The following is a 9,832-nucleotide window of genomic DNA, read 5'->3' on the forward strand; positions in this document are numbered from 1 at the left end:
TGGAGCTCCCCCGCTGGTGGAAAGTGCGAATTGCATGGAAGCCTCGTTGAACACTGATTTCCAATGCAGATTGCAGGTAAGTCTTCAGGCCTGACGAAAATCTCGTCCTGCCTGCGCAAGGACCATTGGGCACGGGGTAATAGCAGATCGAGCTACCACCACCCAAAAACAGGCCCAATATAATTTTTCCCCCAGTAACTCTACATCTGATTTGGAGTAAAGTATTCACTTTCAATTTAACTCTAGCTGTGGAATGCTGCATGAGTTCATTATTAATGAAGGCCTTAACATGGCCTAACAAGGCCAGGCTTTGAAGGCATGCCAAGGACTTAATGAGTGAAGATCAGACTTTGTTCTCACGTTTCATGAGGGATAGGTTCAGGGACCACTGGAAGACATATTACAGAGGAGTAAGGGGAGTGTGACAATGGGAGTGCAGAGGGCATAGGGAGTGCATATCTCAAGGCTGGTTGTACCAAAACAGAGTCAGCTCACTGGTCATGGTGGAGGGGCATTGCTGTTCTCAGACCAGTGCTTAAGATGGATGAATCCCCTCATTGTTCCGCTTTTTAATGCCGTCTACTTTTTGCAAATGTAAGTAACAGAAATCTGCAGACCCTAATGGGGTATTATACTAGTTGCTGTGCAATTGTTCTGATGAATAATCAATTTTTTGAAGAGATGACTAAAGTATGGACAGGCCAATGTCTATGGGTGTTGTTTACATGGATTTCCAGAAGGCATTCAATAAAGTCCCTCATAAGAGACTGTTAGTTAAAGTTGAATCTCATGAAATTGAGGGCAAATTATTGACCTGGTTAGGAAATTGGCTGAGCGACAGGAGGCAGAGAGTAGGGATAATGGGCTAGTACTGAAATTGGCAGGATGTGACTAGTGGTGTCCCACAGGGATCTGTGTTGGGGCCTCAACTACTCACTTTATTTATTAACGACTTAGATGTCAGGATAGAGAGCTGCATATCCAAGTTTGCCGATGACACAAAAACAGGTGGCATATAGTAAGTAGTGTAGACAGGAACTTATAATACAAAGATGCCACAGTCTCAGTAAAGGAAGATATAATTGAGATACTGGATGGGCTAAAAATTTATAAATAAGAAGTACTAGAAAGGCTAGCTGTACTTAAAGTAGATAAGTCACCCGGTCCAGATGGGATGCATCCTAGGTTGCTGAGGGAAGTAAGGGTGGAAATTGCAGAGGTACTGGCCATAATCTTCCAAACATCCGTAGATACGGGGGTGGTGCCAGAGGACTGGAGAATTGCAAATGTTACACCCTTGTTCAAAAAAGGGTGTAAGGATAAACCCAGCAACTACAGGCCAGTCAGTTTAACCTCGGTGGTGGAGAAAATTTTAGAAACGATAATCCAGGACAGAATTAACAATCACTTGGCCGAGGGTGGATTGATTAGGGAAAACCAGCACTGATTTGTTAAAGGCAAATCGTGTTTAACAAACCCGATAGAGTTTTTTGGTGAGGTAACAGAAAGGGAAGATATGGGCAATGCAGTTGGTGTGGTGTATATGAACTTCCAAAAGGCATTTGATAAAATGCTGCACGGTAGGCTTATCATCAAGATTGTGGCCCATGGAATAAAGGGGGCAGTAGCAACATGGATAAGGGATAGTAAACAGAGAGTAGTGGTGAACGGTTGTTTTTCGGACTGGAGGGAGGTGTGCAGTGGTGTTCCCCAGGGGTCAGTGCTGGGACCACTGCTTTTCTTGATACATATTAATGACTTGGACTTGTGTGTACAAGGCACAATTTCAAAATTTGCAGATGACACAAAACTTGGAAGGGTAGTAAACAGTGAGGAGGATAGTGATAGACTTCAAGAGAATATAGACAGGCTGGTGGCATGGGCGGACACGTGGCAGATGAAATTTAGCAGAAAAATGCGAAGTGATACATTTCAGTAGGAAGAAAGAGGAGAGGCAATATAAACTAAAGGGTACAATTCTAAAAAGGGAACAGGAACAGAGAGATCTGGGGTTATATGTGCACAAATCGTTGAAGATAGCAGGACAGGTTGAGAAAGTGGGTAAAAAAGCATACGGGATCCTGGGCTTTATAAATAGAGGCATAGAGTACAAAAGCAAGGAAGTCATGATGAACCTCTATAAAACACTGGTTCGGCCACAAGTGGAGTATTGTGTCCAGTTCTGGGCACCACACTTCAGGAAAGAAGTGATGGCCTTAGAGAGGGAGCAGAAGAGATTTACTGGAATGATTCCAGGGATGAGGGACTTTAGTTACGTGGATAGATTGGAGAAGCTGGGGTTGTTCTCCTTTGAACAGAGATGGTTGTGAGGAGATTTGATAGAGGTGTTCAAAATCATGAAGGGTCTAGACAGAGTAGATGGAGAGAAACTGTCCCCATTGGCTGAAGGGTCAAGGACCAGAGGACATAGATTTAAGGTGATTGGCAAAAGAACCAAAGGTGACATGAGAAAATTTTTTTCACACAGTGAGTGGTTATGATCTGGAATGCACTGCCGGAGGGGTTGGTGGAGGCAGATTCAATCATGGCCTTCAAAAGGGAACTGGATAAGTTCTTGAAAGGAAAAAAAAATTGCAGAGCAATGGGGATAGGGTGGGGGAGTGGGACTAGCTGGATTGCTCTTGCATAGAGCTGGCGTGGACTTGATGGGCCGAATGGCCTCCTTCCGTGCTGTAACCTTCCTATGATTCTATGATTCTAAGAGATATTAATAGCTGGCAAAACTGTGGCAGATGGACTTCAAATGCAGGTAAATGCAAGGTAATCCATTTTGGATTAAAAAAAAGGAGAGATCCGAGTATTTTTTAAATGGTGAAAAGTTAGGAACAGTGGATGTCTAAAGAGATTTAGGGGTCCATGTACACAAATCACTAAAATGTAGTGGTCAGGTACAAAAAAATAATCAAAAAGGCTAATGGAATGTTAGCCTTTATATCTAGAGGGCTTGAATAGAAAGGGGAGGAAGTTTTGCTGCAGCTATACAAAGCCCTGGTTAGACCACATCTGGAGTACTGTGTACAGTTCTGGGCACCGCACCTTAGGAAGAATATATTGGCCTTGGAGGGAGTGCAGCGTAGATTTACTAGAATGATACCTGAACTCCAAGGGTTAAATTACGAGGAGAGATTACACAAACTAGGGTTGTATTCCCTGAAATTTAGAAGATTAAGGGGTGATTTGATTGAAGTTTTCAAGATATTAAGGGGAACTGATAATGTTTAATTCGTATTGGCCCAAAATTTGCTGGCAAAATAATAGCGAGTTTAATGCGCTTGTCGTTATTAATGTACAAATGGTCTAGCAATTTGTGGCGAGAAAGAGATACCCCGTGAACTGCGAATCGCCACAAATTGCTGGATGATTCATGCTGCTCTGTCGTTAGCCTCGTGAAAATGACAGCTCACCCTCAACCTCCCTGTGAGTTTCACAAAATTGCTGCATTTGCACATTAATTGTCCATTAAATGCCCTAGAAAGTTAGGGGTAGTGCAAAAGTACCTTTTTAATGATAAGATTTATGTTCCTGCAATGCCACTCAACTTCTTCAGCCCAGAAAGGGAGCAATTGAAACTGTGGAGTCTTAGTGCTGCAGGGAATAAATTGTTCTTAGAGACTTTTAACATTTTAAATTTTAAAATGTTTTTCTTTTCCTTTCTGTCTCTTATTTCTCTCTCTCTTTTTCTGTACCTGATTTCACTCTCATTCACCCTATTTACTTCTCCAGCGTTCTTTTGATTCTTTCTCAATCCCTAAATCTCATTGTTTAAGGAGACAGACTGTTGTTCCCATCATTCACTAAGGTCCCAGATGCCCCTTGACCTCACCATGCCGTTATCAGCTCGCACTTCCAGCAAGTTACGATGGAAAAAATTTTTCAGCTGAAGGGTGCAGGAGAAAGTCTAACTAAGGACATAAGCTGCAAGGTGCCCTGCTCCAGAAAATTCTGGACCATTAATACACTGGTTATATTTTCCTTATCAGATGGAGGTTTAAACCAGCCTTACTGAAGTACTGTTTATAATCTGATCTGTCATTTACAAAGACGGAGACAGACAGTGAAGAGACAGACACAGCGAGTGAAATGTTTTCTTTCCTCATTCCGAATTTAATCAGATATTAGACCCAATACCTGAAGAACTCTCTATCTGTCATTCAGTTATTAATGCTGATGTTGGTTTCATGTTTTCTCATTCCAAAAAGAGATAATTCGGTTAATTGAGATCATAGGGAAGAAAATCAGCTCACAACCACTCATTTTGCACCTGAATAACAGGCAGCCAGCAGTTGAAAATCAGTGAGCACCTCGACCTCCCCTTTGCTGCCCGAGGCCCGCCTGATGCAGTATTCAGGCAGGCGTAAGGCTGCTTAAATACGGAATGCACTGTCTGACAGGGAGGTGGAAGTAGATTCAATAGTAACTTTCAAAAAAGAATTGGATAAACACTTGAAGGGGAAAACATTACAGGGCTATGGGGAAAGAGCAGGGGAGTGGGGCTAATTGGATAGCTCTTTCAAAGAGCCAGCACACACATGATGGGCCAAATGGCCTCTTTCTGTGCTGTATGATTCTATGATAACTATAGGCATTGACAGTAGAGGATTTCTCATTCTTCCTCTCAGTAACTGCGAGAACGTTGACAATAATTTAAGCCGCCAGCTTCATTTAAGCTGCTCTTGTGTCGCCTGAGACCCTTGTTAGTGTCAAGAGCCCCCAGTGATCTTATTTAACGCAACCTACACCAACGTAAGCTTGTTAGATTTCCTAACCACAGTCGGCAAGCTAAAAAAAATGGGTCACCCAACCCGCTGGCCTTGGCCAATCTGGTGAGTTTACTCTGAGCCCCTCGCCACCCGTCTGTAATCAGCCCATTGGATGCCAGTGGCATCGGCACGGCCCTTAACCCAACTTAACAGCAGCCTGGCACGTAGTGAAACTTTACAATGTTTGCTTTTTGAAAGTAAAATAATAATATAAATGAAAGTAAAGGTTAAATAATAAAAACAGGAGGAGGGAAATGGAATGGAAGTGAGAATTAGACGGGCCATAGCAAATTACAACAGTGTGAAGGTTTAATGAGTCTCGCCAGTCTTAAAGCATTTCCCACAATTATGCAAAGGTGTGATTCTCCCACACAGTAACATTCTTCAATAAGTTTGTCACATGAAAGGAACTGCACAAGTGTAAGTTGTTATTTAGCAAATCCATCTGCTGTCTTCATGGTACAATCTCAGCAATGGCGGTCCTGTTGTCCGATAGTGCCGCACTGGAAGCTCCCTGTCTACCATATATACGTCGCTGTACACATTGGGAGCATTCCATTCTCTCCATGAACAAGTGCCCACATTCCTCATGCAGCAGGAGATTGTGTGAGTAGGGCCAAGTGCTACACACCCAAATAAATCCTCCAGCACAGGCTGCTTAAAGGTTGGCTACAAAGTCAGTAAACTGTGAGGCATGAGTGGCATGATTATTGGAAGCTGAAAGCCCAGGGGTTGTAATAATAACATCATAACAAGTTAGCAGCTGTCTGCAGTTGATGGATTTAACTGAAATTCCTCCTGTCAATGAGCTAGGAAGGTAGGAATTGCATGACGATAAAAGACCAAGGGCCATCTAGTTCACCTTCTATCGTCCTGGTAGTTGCCTGATGCAACGATAATGGAGTTGTTGACTAATCACGGAATCAATCTCTATCAATTAGTCTACAACAGACCCAGACATGAGGTGAGGAAAACCCCAGCGGTGGAGAGTTTTGAGAACCAGAGATCCAAAGTCACGTGTTCCTCCCAAGCAAGTTACACTTACCACATGCCATGTCTCAATTTACTGTATCCCAAAAGTTATTTGCTGAAAGAAATCCATTTTTAGCAAAAAAGCTCATGTGAGTACAAAATAGAATATCCCACTTTACACCCACCTCAACTTTGTTGCTAAAATTATCAACATGAGAAATTTTGCTCCAAGAGGCAGCCAGAGATATGGCAGAGGTGAGTGCTAAGGTTTATTGTGTAATTAAGTTATGGTGCAGACAAATGTACCGGTTTTCAGCCCGGCGTTGTAAACTCTGCTGGCTGCAAATAAACATAAGGCCAAAGCAAGAAAAACCTGTACTGAATTTGGTGCTGATATCAGCACAAAACTGTAAGATGTGCCAGGGTAAGAGTGCAGACATTCAGAATGGTGCAGTAACAACGGCTGGATATTGGCCCAGATTTGCCTGAGATCGGTGACGTACAGTGTAATTCACACTGTTGATAACTTACTCCATATTTTGCTGCATTTTTAATTAGAATGCATCACAATGTCAAATCAGAAGTGGAGCAGCCAATGGCCACAGTATCTTCCGTCACTCCATGGACGATACCCGATACCTTCATTTAAAACTGCCTTGCTAATGTTTGGTTTTGCCAACCACGGATTAAACATTTGATATACAATTATTGAGTTGTCTTTTTAGGCATTTATTTATTCTTGAGGCACCTTTTAGCAAAACAAACTTGAGAAGTAGCAAATCAGCAACAATAAAAGGAAACATTGTTTAAAAAAATGCTTAAAAGAAAAGAATAATTTTATTGACATTACCTTGCAATGTTTAAGAACCTGTCTTTCAACACATAGGGCTCGATTTTACCGGCGGGTTTCGTGTGCGTTTCCAGCGGGGGGGCCCCGAAAATCCCGATATCCAGTCACGTGACCGGATTGCGCCACGATCCCGCCCACTTCCGGGTTCCCCGATGACGTGCGGGGGTGCGTGCATGGCCCCCGCTGGTGGGAATCCCGCAGGCAATTAAAGCCAACGGGATGCCACTTGAGGTTATTTATTTTGCTTGTTCAGGTCATTAACTGACCTGATTAAGGGACTGTGTGTGATTTTGGGGAAACATGGGACTGTTTCACACACTGGGGGAAACAGTCCTAGTTGAACTGGACGTGTTGCAGCCGTCAGCCTGTGGCAGCTGCAAAGGTCCATTTGACAGGTGGGGGGAGACCCTCACCCATTGCAGGAGGCCGCTCTGTCACTTGGGACAAAGTTTGGCCTCCACCACCCCCCTCCTGACGGTCAAAGTGACCAACCTGCACACTCACCCCGGGGTCCGGAGACATGTGCCTACCTTGCGGACCCCCTCAGATGTACATCTTGCGGATGGGGGCCGCCGTAGCTGCAGTCATGACCTCCTCGGAGGGCGAACAACATCACCAGCCTCGCCATCCACGCCGTACAACTCTGACACGTGGAGCTCCACAACAGAGTGCTGTGACACATCCAGCTGTACAGCAGGAGGGAGGGCTACCGCAGAGAGAGACGCGTCGCAGAGGGCACTACCCTCGCCACAGGGTCCACAGACCGAGGCTCAGCTCCCCGGACCTCTCCGAGCAGCAGTGCACATGGAGGCGCAGATTCACTCGACGTGTAGTCGTGGAGATCTGCAGGCTCTTTCATGTCGAGCTGCTCCTGGCTGGCCCCAGCACCATCTTCTTACCTGTCGCTGCCAAAGTCACCACTGCCCTCCACACCTTCTCCTCCGCATCCTTCCAGGGTGCAGCCGGGTACACCGCCGATGTCTCTCAGTCGTCTGCGCGGAAGAGCCCTGCAAATACACCTACACCCACTCTGCAGTGACACAATGGGTGGCATCAGTGGTGGGTCCTCATAGTGATACCCAGGAGCGGGCATTATTGGACACAACAGACAGGATTCGCGGAGACATGGCAGTGGTGGTGCCAATATAATGTGTGATGTTTGTTGCTCTGAAATTCAATATAGGTAACACCCATGGCAAACCCTCAGACACCCTTGTGCATCCCCTTCATGCTCACGACACGTTTGCCTTACGCTGCCTACTGCATATATGCGATGCATGCCCTGTGGCTGCAGCACAGGTAGTGGCAGGTTGAGTGAGGCTGGACGTGAAAGAGATGCACGAGAGGGTGAGTATGGGATAGAGCCATGAGATTGTATTAGGATTGGATTGCGTGTTAGTGGCGGGGTGAGTACTGGCGAGGTGAGTAGGTGCAGGTAAGATGAGGATGGGGTATGAGGGGTGATGTGACAGAGTAGTGTTGGCGGTGCCGAAGGAGATGTGGGGTGGGGGCAGTGTTGTGGCAGACGGAGTGTAGGGGAAAGACTACGTGTTCTCACTGTGGCTGACCTACTGCGGTCATTGGAGCGCCTCCTGCACTGTATGCAGGTGGGCGATATGTTGGTGGTGCAGGTGACCCCCTCTGCCACCTCAAGCCAGGCCTTCTTGGTGGCAGAGGCAGGCCGCTTCCTCTCGCCCGCCGGGTGGAAGATCTCTGTCCTCCCCCTCCTCCTCACCCCATCTGATGATACCTGGGGTGAGGCATCATTAAACTGGGAGCAGCCTTCCCCCTGGGCTGCTCCATGCTGTAATTTGTTCCATTGGTTGCAGCATCTGTCAGTGGAGGACTGCCCCTTTAACTAGAGAGCCTCCAGATGACAGATCGTACTGCGCATGCGCAGCCCGCCCGACGCGCAGACCAGCAGCGCGGACCCCGGAGGAGCAGGTAAGTGATTCCAATTAGTGGATTGCCTGCTACGATCGCGCGGGCAACCGACTAATTTCACCGGGCGCGGAGGCCACGCACCCGAAACCCAACCCGCCGGAAACTCGCAGGCCTGCTAAAATCAGGCCCATAGAATCATGCAACAAAGCAGGAGGCCATTCAGCTAATCATGACTGTACCGGCTCATTGAAAGAGCATTCCAATTAGATTGACTCCCCTGCTCTTTCTCTGCAAACACATCCCGAACAGCAAACTCATTAGCTAGTCATGTTCTGATCAGGAAACTCATTAGCCAGTCATGTCCTGAACAGGAAACACATTAGTGAGTCATGTCCCGATCAGGAAACCCATTAGTGAGTCATATCCTGAAAAGGAAACACATCAGTGAGTCATATCCTGAAAAGGAAACACATTAGTGAGTCATATCCTGATCAGGAAACACATTAGTGAGTCATATCCTGATCAGGAAACACATTAGTGAGTCATATCCTGATCAGGAAACACATTAGTGAGTCATGTCCTGATCAGGAAACACATTGGTGAGTCATATCCTGATCAGGAAACACATTAGTGAGTCATATCCTGATCAGGAAACACATTGGTGAGTCATGTCCTGATCAGGAAACACATTAGTGAGTCATGTCCTGATCAGGAAACACATTAGTGAGTCATGTCCTGATCAGGAAACACATTAGTGAGTCATATCCTGATCAGGAAACACATTAGTGAGTCATATCCCAATCAGGAAACACATTAATGAGTCATACGTTTTTTATGCGTTCATGGGATGTGGGCATCGCTGGCAAGGCCTGCATTTATTGCCCATCCCTAATTGCCCTTGAGAAGGTGGTGATGAGCTGCCTTCTTGAACCACTGCAGTCCGTGTGGTGAAGGTTCTCCCACAGTGCTGTTAGGAAGGGAGTTCCAGGATTTTGACCCAGCGACGATGAAGGAACGGCGATATATTTCCAAGTCGGGATGGTTTGTGACTTGGAGGGGAACGTGCAGGTGGTGTTGTTCCCATGTGCCTGCTGCCCTTGTCCTTCTAGTTGGTAGAGGTCGCGGGTTTGGGAGGTGCTGTCGAAGAAGCCTTGGCAAGTTGCTGCAGTGCATCTTGTGGCTGGAGCACACTGCAGCCACTGTGCGCCAGTGATGAAGGGAGTGAATGTTTAGGGTGGTGGATGGGGTGCCAATCAAGCAGGCTACTTTGTCCTGGATGGTGTCGAGCTTCTTGAGTGTTGTTGGAGCTGCACTCATCCAAGCAAGTGGAGAGTATTCCATCACA

This window comes from Heptranchias perlo, chromosome 15 (assembly GCF_035084215.1).
Source record: "Heptranchias perlo isolate sHepPer1 chromosome 15, sHepPer1.hap1, whole genome shotgun sequence".
NCBI classification, from domain to species: domain Eukaryota; kingdom Metazoa; phylum Chordata; class Chondrichthyes; order Hexanchiformes; family Hexanchidae; genus Heptranchias; species Heptranchias perlo.